The sequence below is a fragment of the Diabrotica virgifera genome, chromosome 1 (genome assembly GCF_917563875.1).
Source record: "Diabrotica virgifera virgifera chromosome 1, PGI_DIABVI_V3a".
Lineage (NCBI taxonomy): Eukaryota > Metazoa > Arthropoda > Insecta > Coleoptera > Chrysomelidae > Diabrotica > Diabrotica virgifera.
The window spans coordinates 262,675,421-262,694,998 of NC_065443.1; the positions used below are offsets into that span (position 1 = coordinate 262,675,421).

Consider the following 19,578-nt stretch of genomic DNA (forward strand, 5'->3'; position numbering starts at 1 on the left):
ACACATTATAAGTAAAAATTTTTATATCATGTTATTAAAATAAATCAATACTCTTTGAGTTATTAAAGATCAAAGATTTGTCTGCTTAAGAGCACATGCGTGAAGTTACGGATGATAAAAAGAAAATATTAATTAATTGTATGTTACTAAAATATTATTTTTATATTATTTCGATATTATAAATTTAGCAAAAGTGTATTCGAATATGTCAAATGTACCCATTATTGGACACCCCCAGTTTCTGGATATATTCAGTTTATAATGAAAAAAAAATTCAATTAAATATCGAAATAATATAAAAATGATATTTTACTAACATACAATTAATTAACATGTTTTTTTTATCATCCGTAACTTCACGCATAATATGCTCTTAAATAGACAAATCTTTGATCTTTAATAACTCAAAAAGTATTGATTTATTAATAACATGATATAACAAATTTTACTTAAAATTTGTCCCTCTATCGATTTGTGGGGTTATTTTTAATAAAATAGTTTTCACCCGTGGGAAGGAATGGTATTCACCACCAGGGGAAAAGTGCACGTGGCACCAAATCAGTTTTGTTTCTTGAGGTATGCTCTAACTAGTCACCAATTTTCATGCAAATCGATGGAGGTGTAACAAAATAGGAGGTGAAAACCTTTAATGACTGCACTAACTTTCCCCTTTCATCCCTTATTGCTACTTTCTGTATCCACTGAGGTGTCAGCCTGAAAGGGGTCATAATTCTCAATATACAATGGACACATTTCACAGGAAAAACTCCATATTACTTATGACGATGATTTTTTGGCTCTAGCTCTCCATTTGTAACAACCATTTTTAAATGGTTGTTACAAATATTCTGTGTTTGTTCTCTCTCCTACGGCGCTACAGCCTAAGTCGGGACCTGGCCTCCCTCAGCATCCGCCTCCAAGAATCTCTGCCCCTGGCTGCTTTCCTCCAGTTGTCCATCCTCAAATCTCTTTTACCCAGAAATTTTGTTAATGATAAAACGAATAAAACTCGAATATTTGGCTCACCTCATGAGAGGACATAAATAGGCATTACTTCAAACTATAATGCAAGAAGAAACAGTAGAAGGAAAACGGAATCCAGGTCATAGAAGAATGTATTGATCGCGGAATTTAAGAGAGTGGTTTGGCTGCACCACTAATTAACTCTTTAGGTCAGCTGTAAGCAAGGTCAGGATAGCCTTGATGATTTTCAATCTCCGATGGGAATGGCAAAAGAAGAAGAATATCTCTTTAGCCACCCTCTTCTGTGACTAGGTAAAGTCTTAAACCTTTTTCATCAAGAGCTTGTCTTCACTCTACCAGTTGTTCTAAATACCTTTCAGTATTTCCTATTAATACTATATAATCATCACACATCCTCATTAAGCAAGTCTAAAAACCAAACATTGAGTCAGTTCTGCGAGAAGATTACAATTTTAGCCCCCGCAGTGAGCCTACAAAAAGTTATCTCGACGGGCCACTCTACGGTGCTTTTTGAATGATTATTATCTTATTTCAACATTGCTTGAATATTAAGCAAAGACTGAGCTTAGCAAATCTACAAGCAGATCATCAAGACATCAAAGTATCTAGCGGAAAAAATATACACAAATAATATAATTGAATGGACTATCAATCGTTTTGTCTTATGGGGAAGATGGTATCTTTCCAGCTTTACTACAGCACTACTTCCTCATTTAGCCAAAATATACCAGACGAGTTTCATCTTGGACTATGTTTTCGAAGTATAATAGCACCAGGTTAGGATTTGCATTATTCCTAAGAATTACAAACGTCCTCCAGAGTAATTAAAGTTATATAAACTTATTAGGCTAATCTCCTTTCATCTAACGAATATGAAAAACGTACTAAATACTTACATAATAATATTAATAGTTGTCAAGTTTACCTGTGTATAAAAATAATGTGCCTATTAACCAGGTAAATCGATAATAGATGCTTTGCATTGTGTAGTCAAACACTTATAGGCTAGAGGCAAGCAAAAAGGTTACTACAACTTTCTGCTTGGTACAAAAAAATACTCTTGGAACTTCACAAGACCAAATTCAGAGTAACCACGGATATTCCCACTGTAGCTTGCTCACTCAGATAATATCTCCATAAAAATAATATGTATGCATTCGGTAAAAAAAAAGAAATCGGTCGAACATATGTCTAAAACGTCTAAAACAATAATTGTCTAAAATTGCGTAGCAATTGTTCGCTAACGCAATAGGCTTTCATAGAAGCCTAGATCAGGTAGACTAAAGATAAATGTAAGATATACGCAAAAAATTTACAGGTCTGAAAACTTATACGAGGCTAGTCGACTTCTTTGAAATCCGCAATGCTAGTCCGCAATTGGACGAGCTATTTATTTGGATTTATAAGCTTTTGTGAAGTCATTATGGTAGCTCCTGTTTCATTAATAGTTTATGACATGTTCGTTTCTGACGGATTAAATGATTTGTATCCGCTCCGAGCTTCGCTGGTATCGCCACCTACCTACAGGATTACTAGTATAACTTTTACCGGAAATTTTCTGGAAAGAAAAAAGTGTTGCCTATACTCTGTGAGTTTCGCTGGTATGGCTGCTATCGCCATCTAACGGTTGACTAGTGTTCCTATTTCGGCCGGAATTTTAAAGAGGACAGTAGAAAAGCAAATAATAGTTGTTTCAAACTTATTATTTAATTCTTATCGTGTAATATTTACAACGTAAAGAAGTAATTGGATTCTAATCGATAATTCATAGCAGTAAGTACAGAATTTATTATTCATTATGATTATTTTTAAGATTTTGCTTATCGTTTTGACGTTTATGTTGACAACTAATATAAGAAAAAATTTATTCTGCAAAAAAGTATAATAATTTAATATAATTATAATATAATACTTCTTAAATATTAACTTATGAATGACAGTTAACGGCATCCTACGTTTGCTGTGATTGGTCGTTATCTTCACGCATTCAAATTTTATTTCAGGATTGGATTGTAAAATTGAAACCGTCAAAATTCGAGAGTGTGCTAACTGATCCTTTAGCTCAAATTTTTCTACCGTTTTAAAATTAAAATTTTGTTTACTTACTTTTTTCTGATTGCATCAATCCATTTTTGTCGTTGAATCACCTTATGCTTAGCGACAGGAAAGTTGTAGAATACACAGTTACTATTGTAACCAGTATTTCGACACTCTTTAATACAACAACTTTCGTGAGACATTTAAAAGCTATAATATGCAACTCCTAATGCAGAACGTCAAATAGCAAATTTCCAGTAAAGGTTTACAAACTTGTCACTACTGGCGCTCGCGAATTTTTAATTATCCCCTCTACCTACGAGCTCACAGCGTATAGCTTGTTTATATTGGTCGTATGTATCATTATTATGGCTTCACTAGTTATCTTCTGTCACCACCTAAAAGTCTTTATTGAGAGCGACAATTTAGAGGCGTTTTCTTACAACTCCATTGCGGTGTATATGTACGGTTTTTGTCAATAATCTTTTAATTTTTATTATTTTTACGATAACATTTCTTGTCTCTTATACACAACAACACTCATTAGAGTTCTTACCAAAAAAACATGCCTTTTAAATTTAAATAAAATAAAATAGTATGACCTCTTTACAGCCAACTGTATAGTTAATATTGTCATGATTCATATTCATATCTCTTTGAGTTCACTCATTACCATTATAATTCCACGTGCACGGTAGTTAAAAAGTTGCTAAAAACAGACTTTTTCCTCGTTAAGTGATAAAGGCCAGTACTCAATAGTACATGGGAATTTTTATTCTGTGTAGTTTTAGAAATGTCGTAGTTGAGAGGCGGGTACAAAACTGTGGATAGTGCGTGGTACCGACAAATTTAATAATACGTGTTAAACATTTGATTGGAAATAGAAGTGCACATAGGTTATCACATTTGTTTATTTATTAGTAGATATGGTATTATCGTTTTTTACATACGTAACTACGTTTATGTATGTGGGATTTTTATTATTTTTCAAAACTCAATCGATTTGTAGAATTTCAGAAAGTATGGAATACCCTATATAATAGTATATAATATGTATTGTTTTATATGAAAATACTTAATTTATTTCTGCTAGGAACATAATTTAATAGATCTATACGGAATATGATGTAGTTTGTTAAAGTATTGTTTTTTCGTCCAAGCAATTCCGAATATTAAATAGCCAAATCATTTTTAGTCCAGGGCGCATCTGTTTTGAGATGGAAGTTGAAAGGTGACTCTAATTTTTTTGCAGAAATTGCTTGAAAATAACTCAAATAATAATATTTGAGTTACATATAAATATATATTCGGTTTCATAACGTCTTACGACGTTATCCGACTCCCAAACACCACTGTATTGTGTCCTGAGTTAGGTCTTCATTTAGATTTCGAGCGCTAATCGCTTTCCTAACTCCCAGATTCCAGCTCTGTGGTGTTCTTCCTCGTTTTTTCTTCTCTGGGGGTTGCCACATCATAGTTTTTTTAGGCAATCTTTCGTCCCCCGTTCGGCTCACATGCCCATACCATATGAGCTGTTTTCTTTCAATATCCTCAACTATAGTGCCCTCTACACCCATTTGTTGTTTTATTACTTCATTCCTTATTCTTTCGGCTCTTGATATTCTCATCGATCTTCTGATGGCATCGTCCATTTCCGTGGCTTCGACCTTTTTCTTATATTTCTCCGTTATTCTCCATGTCTCGGCTCCATAAAGCAGGCTAGTTTTAACCATTGTCTCATATATGTTCCATTTTCTTTTCTTTGATATTTCTTTACTCCATAGAACTCCATTTAGACATGCTATAGCTCTTCGTGCTTGTATGATTCGATGTTCTATTTCTCGTTCGTCTTTTCCACTACGGTCGAAGATGACGCCCAGGTATTTATATTCGTCACATGGATTTATTTTTTGATTGTCTTCGATATCGAGTTGTTCTGCTTCAGCGCCAATTGAGAGGTATTTTGTCTTTTCTAAATTGATATTTAATCCCCATTTATGGTATTCTTCAATTAGTTTTCTAAGCATATATTCCATGTCGTCTTTGTCATTTGAGATCACCACCTGATCATCTGCAAACTGTAAAGTATATATGCAATCCTGATCGTTCAATTGTATACCCATTCCTTTGACTTTCCTTTTCCATTGTTTTAGAGCTGCAGAGATATAAATCTTAAACAAAGTCAGAGATACAACATCCCTGTCTGAGACCCTTAGTAACTGCAAACTTTTCAGCTAAGAGGTTTCCGAATTTCATTTGGGAGTTTGAACCATAATATAGATCTTTGAGAGCACTAACCAATGTTTGATGTATGTTTGATGTGCCCAGGACTTCCCATAGTTTATTTAGCGGGACTGTGTCATATGCCTTCTCAAGATCTAAAAAAGTCATATGTAACTCTCTATTTGTCACAACTTTCTTTTCTATAATTTGTTTAAGACAAAAGATGTTATCTGCACATGAACGACCTGCTCTAAATCCTCCTTGTTCTTCGTCTTCAGACGATTGATAATCTTCCTCTATCAGGTCCCGTAGTATTCGACCATATAGCCGACTCATTGAACTTGTGACCGATATCCCTCTATAGTTTTTACAATTTCTCCTGTCACCTTTTTTATATATTGGAGTCATATATGCTGTTTTCCATTCATATGGCTTTGGATGGCCATTAATATATTCGTTAAATGTCCCAGTGATCATTCTGTGTAATTTCTCTGAGCCATTCTTTATTAGTTCCGTAGTTACTCCCTCTGATCCGCTTGCTTTCCCATTCTTCATCCCTGTTATAGCTTTTTGAACTCTGTTAATATCTATGGTAATATGCTCTCCCAGATATTTGAGTTATCCTCCCACTCAAAATGGTCCGGAATATTGTTTAAATAATCAAAATGTCAAAATATGAAGGAAAAATTCGATTCATTTATTGGTTTTTTGATTATAAATTTAAAACTGTTCATTTCTGAGAAAAGTTGTACTGACATAAAAGTTGTGTAATTAAATTTACAACAATATAGAATTGGTTAAAAATTTAAAAAATAGTCACCCTTGTTGCAAAATAGCAATAATTGCGAAAAAACCATACAAAAGCAAGTATTCGCATTTTACGTTTTTCAACCATTTATGCTAAACTTAGACCTTCATATTTTACCCAAAAAAAACTTTATGATATAGTAAAATAACACTGTAAATTTCATTAAGATCCGTTTAATAAATTTTGCAAAATAAATTTTGAAATCCAGCTTTCAAAAAAAAAATTTTTTTTCTAATGTTGCAGGACTGAAAATGAAGCAGATAGCAAGTAATTTTTTTTCTTATAGAAGTGTACTGTACCTTTCATTTGCAATTTGCAAAATTAAAATCGATTAATTACCACGGCGTCAGGAAATTTTTTAAATTAACATTCATTTTTGGTGCTACGCGAATGACAGCGGTGTTTGATTCACACCAGTTGATTTCCACCAAAATTTCTTTCAATATTTATCTAATATTATTTTATTACTCTATATTTTTTGTATTTTAATATTTTAATTCCACAAAAATCAAACTAATTTTATTATTGTTTGTGAAATATTGTTTAAACAATTGCATATGTTTAAAAATAATAAACTTTTATTCTTTAAGTTAAACTATATGAACAAAGAAAGTTTTTGCTAAAAAAGTGTTATTTCAAAGGATAGAGTATGTGTTTTTATTTTGCAATAAACAAATTTATTTATTTATATCGAAATGTAATAAAAATTAAAATGTATCAATCATTATCAAAGGTCATTGGAATGCCCAATCAGAGCAAACTATCCGCTGTCCTGCGCGTAACACCAATAATTAATGTTTATTTAAAAAAATTCATGACGCCATGGTAGTTAATCGATTTTAATTTTGCAAATTGCAAATCAAAGGTACAGTACACTTCTATATGCAAAAAAAATTCAACTTGCTATCTGCTTTATTTTCAGTCCTGTAACATTTTGAAAAAATGAATTTTTTTTGCGAAACTGGATTGCAAAATTTATTTTGCAAAATTTATTTAACCGATCTTAATAAAATTTACAGTATTGTTTTACGGTATCATAAAGTTTTTCTGGGTGAAATATGAAGGTCCTAAGTTTAGCAAAAATGGTTGAAAAACGTAAAATGCAAATACTTGTTTTTGTATGGTTTTTTCGCAATTATTGCTATTTTGCAACAAAGGTGACTTTTTTTAATTTTTAACTAATTATACATTGTAGGAAATTTAATTACGCAACTTTTAAGTCAGTACATTTTTTCTCGAAAATGAATACTTTTAAAGTTATAATCAAAAAACCAAGAAAAAAATCGAATTTTCCCTTCATTTTTTGACATTTTGATTATTTAAACAATGTTCCGGACCTTTTTAGAGGGAGGATAACTCAAATATTATTATTATTTGAGTTATTTTCAAGCAATTTCTGCAAAAAAATTTGAGTCACCTCTCAACGTCCAAATGTACTAATATTTTTACAGATGCGCCCTGGTCTATTTTCATTGTTCACAAATTATAGTGTTCTGGTACCAAATAGGTTTTAAGTAAATATTTGTCGTCATGTATAAGGTATATCACATTCATTTGTCTACTCTTTCTTAAGTATAAAATGTATTGTGTCTTCTATAAGTATTATGTTTATATCATTGTCTTCTTTGAGGTAGGTCAGTAAAATTTCTAAACATACTGCATTGCCCATGTATGCGACAGGTGCACCCCCAAAAAGCACTTTAGTTTTGGATGAATCCATTAACTCTCTGGCCATCGGGCAAATCTGGTACCAAAATGTTCCTAATAAAAATTTGCACAATATTTCTTAATATTTTTTTACTTTACTGGATAGACAAAACATGTTAGATAAACAAGAAATAAGCAAAAATATTGATTTTTTAATTTTTTTAATGAAATTTTATATTTAACTCGCCTTATCTCCACTTTATTTCCACTTTAATGTTGGCAAAATGTATAAAAAAATATTATATGTTATAGTCTTGGTCGTGCACACTAGAAACCAAAAATAAATTTTTCTTCTTTCCTGGCATATAGATGATACCAGGGTGCATCTAGGTCTAAATTTAGCTGACCGTGCTGTAGGTTTGGTAAACTCTATTGACAATTCAGGTTTGCTCTGTTTTATCATTACAATAAGGCTGTTAGATTTCTGTATGAATTCTTAGATGTTCGAACATTATCAGTAAGTCGTATGACATCTTTGGCAATAGTTGAAATTTTGGATGGTCCTTCTGGCTGCTGTCCAACATACACTTCCAGTCGGCTTGTATAATATGAAGATAAATCATTGTAAGAAATTATATTACTTAATACTTAAAAAGCATCAAAACTATCTATCTGCAATATTCTATTATACTATAAAATCATCAAAAAGTTAATACTCTTGAAGACCGTTATTTAATTCAGAATAGTTTACATTTACTTCTTGACTTTTATTGCAACATGATTCAGAGCATGCACATACATCGCAGGAATCCTATTCAAAGTCGATGCATAGACAAATATTAATTTTTGCAAAATTTTTTCTTTTGTACAGTGCCGGCAAAAAAAATCTTTACATTGCCAAATAAATCACCAAATTTGAAGACAATTTGCATGCGTTCTATCTGCGCTTGCCGGGGAGGGTAGGGGAGGGGGGATGGCGTACTTGCGACGGCAATTATCTGTAGTTTACGTACCGCTTGACTTATTTAGGGTATTCTGCGCGTTTCCACTGTAAACAGTTGGCTTTGTGCAGGTAGTCAGTGTTAAACTTCTTCTCATTTACCGCGTAAAGTTTGAGATCGTCAAATTCTAAATTGAACTGACAAATATGGGTCGAAAAAAATCACAAAATAGGAAAAGGTTCGTGCTTTAACATTGCTGGAGAAATGGGACTCTGTAATTACCGTAGCACGTCATATTGGTGCTTCAAGATAGGCTATTTATCAACTGAAACGTTGCAACCGAAGGTTTCAGTTGATAAATAGCCTCACTTGAAGCACCAATATCACGTACTACGGTAATTCCAGAGTAACCTTTCTCCAGTAATGTTAAAGCACGAACCTTGTCCTCTTTTGTGAGTTTCTTTCGACCCATATTTGTCAGCTCAATTTAGAATTTGACGCTCTCAAACTTTAGGCGGTAAATGAGACGAAGTTTAACACTGACTACCCTCACAAAGCCAACTGTTTACAGTACAAACGCGCAGAATACGCTAAATAAGCTAAGCGGTCCGTAAACTACAGACAATTGCCGTCGCAAATACGCTATCCCCCTCCCCTTTCCTCCCCTCCAAGCGCAGACAGAACGCATGCAAATTGTCTTCAAATTTGGTGATTTATTTGGCAATGTAAAGATTTTTTTTGCCGGCACTGTATATGTATCCTAAAAGAACCTATCAATAATAAAATAAGTTGAAAGACCTAGACCAGATAGAGATTTCTTCAAAAAACAAAAAAAATTTAAATTAGGTAGTGAATTTTACTACTTTTGTTTATTATATTTTAGTGCGATTACTTACTTTAAGGTTTCACTGATGGTGGTCTGATAATATCGAAACCCTTTTGAAACTTCTTATTCTTTTGCATATTTCCTAATTTTACTAATTTTATAAATTGTACCAATTGAAGTACAAATGTTTGTACTTTATTGTTAGTTCCTTTTTCCATTTATTTCTTCTGTTATTAGTTTACTTGGTCTCACTTTCGTACTTCTTGCGAAACTTCATTACCTCATCTTGCCTCTATTCATTTTAATTTTATCTATTACCTCATATTCAATATTCATTTTTCGCCAGTTATGTTTATTTGATATTAAGTTGGTTTGTGTTTCTCTTCTCTTGCCAGGAATACAGAGAAGAAGCATAAGAAAACCAGTTATTGTTTAAATTGCACTATTTTCTGTTATTATTTATTTATATAAATTTTTTCCTTCTCCTCTTTTTTGATTATTTCTGAATATTGTTTTTAGCAATTTTCTTTAGTCTTTTGACGAATATTCATTGAGTGAGAAAGTAAATGTGTATAAACACTAGCTCTATTTAGTTGGGTAGATTAAAAATACTTTTTTTCGTTATTAGAAGCGTGGTAGTAATTAATTTTTGGCAAAACGCAACATCTGTGTCACTGCAAGATTATAGATATCCAAAAATAGTGTATCAGGTACCTATTACATGGAACCTATTGCGATTGACTCGCAACTCCAAAGTGTATTCATGCATAAAATTATGTTTTGTTCTTAATTATCAATAGCAGACAAATTAATTAAAAAATTTACTTTGGTCCCAAGGTCAATACAATTTTATTCCAACTGCGAAGTTTATGATTAAGGACGATATTGTGATTGATAATCTGGTATTTAGGTGGTGGTCGTAACAATAACTACTATTGTAATCTCCTACGCAAAGCATATTAAACGAACAAACTTACAGGGGTGACATTTTTAAACTTAAAATATTATGTCAATTATTATTAAACATCTTAAGCAACAACATATTAAAATATTATGTCGGATGTACGAAATATACGGAAAAGGGCACTTGAGATTCTTATTGCATTTTTACGAAATTAGCAAAAGATTGTTCAAAACGAAATCATACCCTTGAAATTGCCAAAATATACTGCTACATATTTGTCCTCCTCTATTCAGCAGTTTTCATGTACTTCTTCTTAAGGTTCTATCTTCTATCGAATGTTGGATATCAACATGGCAATTCATATTTTACTTACGGCAGCTCTAAATAGTTGGTTAGAGCTCAGACTAAACCATTCCTTAGATTTTGTAACCAGGAGGTTCATCTTCTTCCTACATCTCTTTACCTTTTATTTTGCCCTCTATAATCAAACCCAGCAGACTATAACGAGGTCCTCTTACTATATGACCGGAATATTCAAGCTTCTGCCTCTTAATATTGCTAATTTTGTCTACCCATGATATTCGTAGCATTCTTTGATAACACTAACACTCAAAAGCTTCCAAGTTGTTAATATCTAATTAGACCAGGGCGCATCTGTAAAAATATTAGTACATTTGGACATTGAGAGGTGACTCAAATTTTTTTGCAGAAATTGCTTGAAAATAACTCAAATAATAATAGTTGAGTTATCCTCCCTCTCGAAAAGGTCCGGAACATTGTTTAAATAATCAAAATGTCAAAAAATGAAGAAAAAATTCGATTTTTTTCTTCGTTTTTGATTATAACTTTAAGTGTTCATTTCCGAGAAAGGTTGTACTGACACAAAAGTTGCGTAATTAAATTTACTACAATATAGAATTAGTTAGAAATTTAAAAAATAGTCACCCTTGTTGCAAAATAGCAATAATTGCGAAAAAACCATACAAAAACAAGTATTCGCATTTTACGTTTTTCAACAATTTATGCTACACTTACGACCTTCATACTTCACACAGAAAAACTTTATGATACAGTAAAACAATACTGTAAATTTCATTAAGATGGGTTTAATAGATTTTGCAAAATAAATTTTGCAATCCAGCTTTCGCAAAAAAAATTAATTTCTTCAAAATGTTACAGGACTGAAAATAAAGCAGATAGCAAGTTGAATTTTTTTTTACTTATAGAAGTGTACTGTACCTTTCATTTACAATTTTCAAAACTAAAATCGATTAACTACCACGGCGTCAGGATTTTTTTAAATAAACATTAATTATTGGTGCTACGCGCAGGACAGCGGATAGTTTGCTCTGATTGGGCATTCCAATGACCTTTGATAATTATTGATACATTTTAATTTTTATTACATTTCGATATAAATAAATAAATTTGTTTATTGCAAAATAAAATCACATACTATATCCTTTGAAATAACACTTTTTTTAGCAAAAACTTTCTTTGTTCATGTATTTTAACTTAGAGAATAAAAGTTTATTATTTTTAAACATATGCAAGTGTTTAAACAATAATAAAATTAAAAATGAATAACCATTTTCAATTGGTTTCAATTGGAATTTTCAATGAAAATGGTTATTCATTTTTAATTTACATTTACTCTGTGTGGAGTATGAAGGGAACCAGTCTCGTTGGAACTTTACCGCGCTGAGCAGATGGGACGTGAATTGTAAATTGTGGAATTCCCTCATCTTCCTTAGTCTCAGCATCCGTATGGCTTGCAAATTGTAGAAGCCTCGGAGGTGTTACCAGAGAAGGTTCCCATTGTTTTCATTCTGGTGGGATATGTTATATGCCATTAGAGTGAAAACTTAGTCTTTTGCTAGCAGTTGCCGCTAGGGCATCTATGCCATTTCGTTCGTTGCAATTCGGGACTACACGCTGGGGTTTGTTTTGGTTGGATCAGGGAGAGCAGCATATGTGCCTCCTGATGAGAGACTAATAAGTTTCGAAACCGGTAGAGGTGCTTGCAGCACTCTCTGATTGGACTGGAATATTGTTCGGCTGTATTTTCGTTTTGCAACGAAATTGAAAATGGTTATTCATTTTTAATTTACATTTACTCTGTGTGGAGTATGAAGGGAACCAGTCTCGTTGGAACTTTACCGCGCTGAGCAGATGGGACGTGAATTGTAAATTGTGGAATTCCCTCATCTTCCTTAGTCTCAGCATCCGTATGGCTTGCAAATTGTAGAAGCCTCGGAGGTGTTACCAGAGAAGGTTCCCATTGTTTTCATTCTGGTGGGATATGTTATATGCCATTAGAGTGAAAACTTAGTCTTTTTTTAATAATAAAATTAGTTTAATTTTTGTGGAATTAAAATATTAAAATACAACAAAAAGTAAGAAAATAATATATTAGATAAAGATTGGACGAAATTTTGGTGGAAATCAACTTGTGTGAATCAAACACCGCTGTCCTGCGCGTAGCACCAAAAATTAATGTTTATTTAAAAAATTTCCTGACGCCGTGGTAATTAATCGATTTTAATTTTGCAAATTGCAAATGAAAGAAACAGTACACTTCTATAAGCAAAAAAAAATTCAACTTGCTATCTGCTTTATTTTCAGTCCTGCAACATTTTAAAAAAATAATTTTTTTTTTGCGAAAGCTGGATTGCAAAATTTATTTTGCAAAATATATTAAACTGATCTTAATGAAATTTACAGTGTTATTTTACTATATCATAAAGTTTTTCTGGGTAAAATATGAAGGTCATAAGTATAGCATAAATGGTTGTAAAACGTAAAATGCGAATACTTGATTTTGTATGGTTTTTTTCGCAATTATTGCTATTTTGCAATAAGGGTGACTATTTTTTTTAAATTAACCAATTCTATATTGTAGGAAATGACACAACTTTTATGTCAGTACAGCTTTTCTCAGAAATGAATAGTTTTAAAGTTATAATCAAAAAACCAAAAAAAAAATCGAATTTTTCCTTCATATTTTGACATTTTGATTATTTAAACAATGTTCCAGACCATTTTGAGTGGGAGGATAACTCAAATATTATTATTTGAGTTATTTTCAAGCAATTTCTCCAAAAAAATTTGAGTCACCTCTCAACGTCCATCTCAAAACAGATGCGCCCTGGACCAAATTGCTTCAATGTCCAGACCTCAGATCCGTAGGGCAAAGTTGTAAAAACGTGGCAGAGCAACAACCTTATCCTTAGATCCATTCTTAGGTCTCTACTACATAATAGATATTTCATTTTCACAAATGTTGCCCTCTATACGGCATATTTGTAAGTGTTAACATAATATGCTCTCTCCCACTCCTACGTATCTTCTCTCTGGGCCACTGCAGTCCAGTTTTTCACATATACTATTTAAATATCATCTTACTTCCTCCGTAGCGTTACAACCTTTCGTGGATTTTAGCCGACTTGCTAATTTGGATTTTCGATAACCCGGATCGGCCACGGCCCCAATTAATCTGACTTATGTAGAAACCTTAACGGTTCATTTAATTTGATTTCCATATTTATATTTACTTTGTATACGTCAGTTTTTCTTTCCTTAGTTGATAAGTATTACCATAAACAATGCGATAACAATTATTGTTACTTCCGCAACGATATTTATTATTTGTGGAAACAGTGAACCTGTCGAAGTTTTTGAATGGAAATACTCAGCGAGTAGTAGCACGTCGTTGATCTTCCCTTTTAGAACTGATGCTATATTTTGTGAAAAGCCTGTATGTACTTTACTTATAGATCAAGGATACTGCCGACCAAACTCGTTTAGTCTGGTTCTAGCATGGATATCTTTTTCTATTATTGATTAAATTAAACCTCGTCTTGGTTTACTGACATTTAGACCTATAAAGAATTCGACCCATTATGGCCACGAAGAATTTTTCATCTTTCTCATGACTGACTTTTGGTAGAAGTCTCACGCTTAGTGGAAATCTTGTTTAATCTGGCTTGCCCATTTTGAATAAGATCTTGAGATTGAAAAGTCAATGCGATAGGCAAGTCTTTAAGGATTCATATATTTTAGATGACCATAAAATATCATTCTCCATTTTCTCATGTTGATAGCCATATCTTCTAAGTTTTCTTATAACTCATGATTGTTGCTTTGGAAGAATTCTTTATTTTCTTGATCCTAAGGTTTTTTCAAACTTTACCTATCTTTTATTTCAAGTTTTTGTAAAGATTCGAAACCAATAATAGTGTTCTTGACGGCATGGTCACTGAATTATGGTACACAATTTTACGTTTAAAAATAACGATCGGCTTTGCACAGGTTTTTGCACATATGGAATGAATCTCCTAATTTTGAACATCTATTTTCAATTGCAGCATTCTATGACCCATAAGGTGAAATAAAATCTTCAAAATATTTCATCTTTTTTTATTGTTTGACCTTTCTTGTTGTATTTTCATATAAGGGGGTACATGTAATAAACTTAGTTTTATTGAATGTTATTTTCAAATTCCACAAGGAAAAGAATTTCCTGTAGTCGGCAGCTTACCATAAATCACAAAATAATATTAAAAATCCTTTATAACAGGTATATTTATAACTTTAAAAAGGGGTAAACCCTGTAGTTGGCTGTATACCTTCAATATAACAACTGGGAATGAAGTAAACACGTCTGTTGTATATAGGCATATGAATTTATTAAAAATACTTAAAATTTATCCACAAGGGAGTGGACAAAACGTTTTCGGTCAAACTGACCATCCTCAGGGTAAACGTCCAGTGTATAAGTAATTGAAACTAGCCACTTCATTAGGTATAAAAACCTCTAAATTACATCATTTTTACATTCTATATTAAAAAATGGTCGACATGAAGTCGAAGATTTTACAGATCACATGTGAATGTATTTCATCCTTGCTCGAAAATTGTACAAGGTTGTAAGTATTTGTGTTCAAGTGAGAGGTTACCAACCAACTCAGTTGGTTAATAAATTCATATGCCTACATACAACAGAAGTGTTTACTTCATTCCACGTAGATATATTTATATTAAAAAGACCCTTTGGGGCTACATCACAAAACATTTTCGGTATGAAAATTACATCATTATTGCTGCTTACGAGGCATGTTTGAACCACTAAAAATATCAGGGTACAATGTATCAAACAATTATTTTCATCTTATTTAAATGGTATAAATATATTATACAGTTACATTGTTGTATTTAATGTAATACTTTTCCTGGATTTTACATCACGGCAACGTAGAACTTTCAATTATGTAGGTTCCTAATCCTGAGACAAAACCTCACTACTTGGACTCAGGTGATATCTGGACAGTTGCCTGTCACCTCTTATAACATAATGACCTAATTAATTAACCCACTTACCACCTGTGGGAGTCATATGTTGCCCTAAAGCCACATCCATAGGAATTTTATCCATCCTTTGGATTTTAGGATGTTTATATTTATATAAGACTTTTAGTCTATTTGTAAAAGGTTTCTACCTTTGTATTTTTGGGTGGCTCACCATGTGCTTGTAACACTGATGATGCTCTTGTTACAGAGCGAAAACGTTTTGGTTCTATGTTTGTAGCCCTATAAAGGCTTTTTAAACTAATATACCTTTTACCAGGATAAAAATTTTTTATTAAATTTTACTTGTAATTAATGGTATACAGCCAACTACAGGAATTTCTTCCTTGTGGAAATTTATTATTTAGTTCGGACGACCGGTTTCGCTGTCTATAATATGCACAGCATCATCAGGTGCCGGTAAGAATAAACTAAATGCTACAAATTACAAAAAAAGAATGTATGTGTACTTCGTACGGACGTAAGAAGTTGTACTTCTGTTGTATGATTTCAACGAAATAAATATATTTTAAACAGTTTATTTATACTTTATTTTAATATTAAAATAATTTTATACTTAATCCTTTCCAAAAAAATTATTAAAATAATAACAAAAATAACAAAAATTACGCAAGGCAACAACATGAGGTGTCCCAAGCGGTCACCCAACCAAATATATCCCCGCTAGACACTGCTTGACTACGGTTACCGGGCGATAACCGGTGTAAGTCAGCTATGGCCGTAAAATTGATACCAAAATGAGTTATTTTGACAGATAGTCAAATAGTATTAATATTGCTTTTTAGTCTTCTTTTTGTCATATTTTAATACTTAATTATTCTATTCCCTATGAAGACAAATCCAAAGACAAAAAAATGTAATAAATATTACTAAAAACAGTAGTCGTGTCGACAGTGGACCAGTGGTCACATATGTATGTGAAACGTGAACCCTCTCAACCACTGATGAAAATCAATTGAGAATATTTGAGTGCAAAATACTAAGGAAGATATTCGGACCAACACATTGCAGCGATGGTTCGTGGGGAATTAAAATGAACCACGAGCTGGATAAACTAATGCAGAGCGCAGATATTGTTAGATTTGTAAAGTTACAAAGACTAAGCTGGCTTGGTCACTTAGAAAGAATGCCAGATAATCGAGCTGTGAAAGTAATTCAGAGAGGGAAGCCCCAAGTAAATAGAACAAGAGAAATGCCCCGTAAAAGATGGATAGACGACGTAGAGGGGGATCTTAAAACCATAAACATCAGGCAGAGGTGAAGGAAAGTATTCCACAGGGCAGAATGGAAGAACATTGTTAAGCAGGCCAAACTTACAAAGGGTTGTAGCGCCATTAGAAGAAGAAGGTTACTAAAAACGCCAATATATTTGTATAAACATTTTTAATTTCTTTGCATCACGAAAATGCAGAAGCTGCATAATACTCTGGTTAAATTGAAGAATGCAGGAAGAGTCTATACCGGTTTTGGAGGTTTTTTCCTCCTCATCAGTAGTCCCATATCCTCTTCTCTCCGATTTCCCCAGGCATCATACTTTGGGCCGTCCCGAATTGCAAAGAACGAAATGTCACGGATGTACTAGTGCCATCTACCGAAAAACAAAGTAAGTCATCAGTCGAAGTAGCACAGAAAACGACAATAAATTACGTTCCCATACCACCAGATTGACAACAGGTGGAATACTTTCTTTGGTTACAACCTTCCGAGATTTTCAAAAATTATAAATCATACAGGATGCCGAGGAAATTAAGATGAGAGAATTTTAAATAATTCACAACCCATCTGCTCAGCGTGGTAAAAGTTCCAACAAGAAAGATTCCTTAGTACTCGCTGAGCAGATGGATTGTGAATTATTTAAAATCCTCTCATCTTAATTTCCTCGACATCCTGTATGATTTATAATTTTTGAAAATCTCAAGAGGTTGTAACCAAAGAAAGTATTCCACCTGTTGTCAATCTGGTGGTATGGGAACGATATAATTTATTGTCGTTTTCTGTGCTACTTCGATTGGTGACTTCTTTGTTTTTCGGTAGATGGCTCTAGTACATCCGTGACATTTCGTTCTTTGGAATTCGGGAAGGCCCAAAGTATGATGCCTGGGGAAATCGGAGAGAAGAGGATATGGGACCACTGATGAGGAGGAAGAACCTCCGAAACCAGTATAGACTCTTCCTGCACTCTCCGATTTAACCAGAGTATTATGCAGCTGCTGCATTTTCGTGTTGCAAAGAAATTGAAAATGTTTATACATTTTAATTCATTTACTCTTTTGTTGAGTACTAAGGAATTTTTCTTGTTAGAACTTTTACCACGCTGAGCAGATGGGTTGCGAATTATTTAAAATTCTCTCATCATAATTTCCTCGGCATCCTGTATGATTTATAATTTTTGAAAATCTCGGGAGGTTGTAACCAAAGAAAGTATTCCACCTGTTGTCAATCTGGTGGTATGGGAACGATATTTATTGTCGTTTTCTGTGCTACTTCGATTGATGACTTACTTTGTTTTTCGGTAGATGGCTCTAGTACACTTCGCGTAAAAAAAAACTGGTACAAGTCTTATAACCGAAAATCGTGTTTTTCTAGTTGTGTAAATTGGTCTTGTCACATATGTCATTCTTATTTCTAGGCAACGTTGCCAGTTCAACTAAAATATTATATCAAACCAGGTAAAAGCAGGGCTGTGCGGCAGACCGCAAGTTTTTAGTATGTTTACTAAAAATTAAAAAAACATCGAGCATTCTCGATTAGTCAGTCACATTTATTTAAACATGCATCCTAAATCCGCTTCCTCTTATTAATTTTGTAATGTTCCATCATCTCAATTAAGTACCCATAAATTAATTCGTGTTCTATTATAATTTATGACAGATATGACATGAATGACAGATAATAACTATAGACATGACATTAAATTATTATGTTTAATTTAAAATCGAGAAATGTGAAGGGTTTCTCGTAAAGTTGTGGAATACTAATAAATAAAACACACTGAAAAAATTAAAATTTGAAATTAATACAAAATGAATAACTTTTACAGTGAACAATTGTGAAACTTAAATATTATGTATTACAATAAAATTCGAAACTGCTGAAATATTAAGCACATAGGTGGAAAATGTCGCCTGTCAAAATGTTAAATGTGTTTTATTAAATTTATTCATTTTTTTTTCGAATCATGAGAAATATAATAAGAATTTTTCAGAGAAATACGCCAAAGTTAGGCCACACACATTACCATAATGTGTATCGGTTGCGTTCCGTCACAGTGAAGTTATTATAAATATTGACAATTTGAACTGTCAAAAATTTTATTTTATCATTTCTTGTTTAAAAAAATAATAAAATTGATAAGATAGCCTCAGTTGAGGAGAAAGGAATAATAATAAAGATGTTTTATTCAGTCAATAGTGTGCGAACAACAAGGTAAATAATAACGTGGGCCTAACTTTTACACACATGCCTACTGTGGCAAATGTAGGTATTTTTCAAAATGTTGGAATGTGTTTAAATCCTAGAACAATTTTAGCTTTTGTTTTTAATACAGATTTTAATCCCATACAAATAGCTTCTCATGATTTTTGTTGTAAAATGATTAGGGAAGCAGGAATTTAACAGTTTAGAATTTTACATTGAGTTACCTATGGCCCCTTTTACGATTCACCACCATAAAATTTGAACGTTATTTTTGTATTTAGATTTAGTGCAATTCCATTATCTGTGCTGGCAACAACGCCGTGATTCACGAGCCATTGTGTCCAGTCTGAACACAGGTTTACATTGGGAAAAAAAAGTGTACCAGTTTTTTTTGACGCGAAGTGTACATCCGTGATATTTCGTT

General features: G+C 32.7%; 1 protein-coding gene across 8 annotated transcripts in view; it reads left to right on the top strand.

The window, feature by feature from the left end:
* The window catches only part of LOC114329438 (G protein-activated inward rectifier potassium channel 3), a 273,370-nt gene that overhangs the window by 134,545 nt on the left and 119,247 nt on the right, over positions 1-19,578 (top strand). Inside the window, exon 1 of one of the 8 annotated variants that reach the window (XM_028278551.2) lies at positions 3,816-3,917. The exons of the other annotated variants lie outside the window; for them this stretch is intronic. The gene's annotated coding sequence lies outside the window, so the exon portion shown is untranslated. Of the gene's footprint in view, positions 1-3,815; positions 3,918-19,578 lie in introns of those variants that run through there. 8 annotated transcript variants of the gene reach the window in all.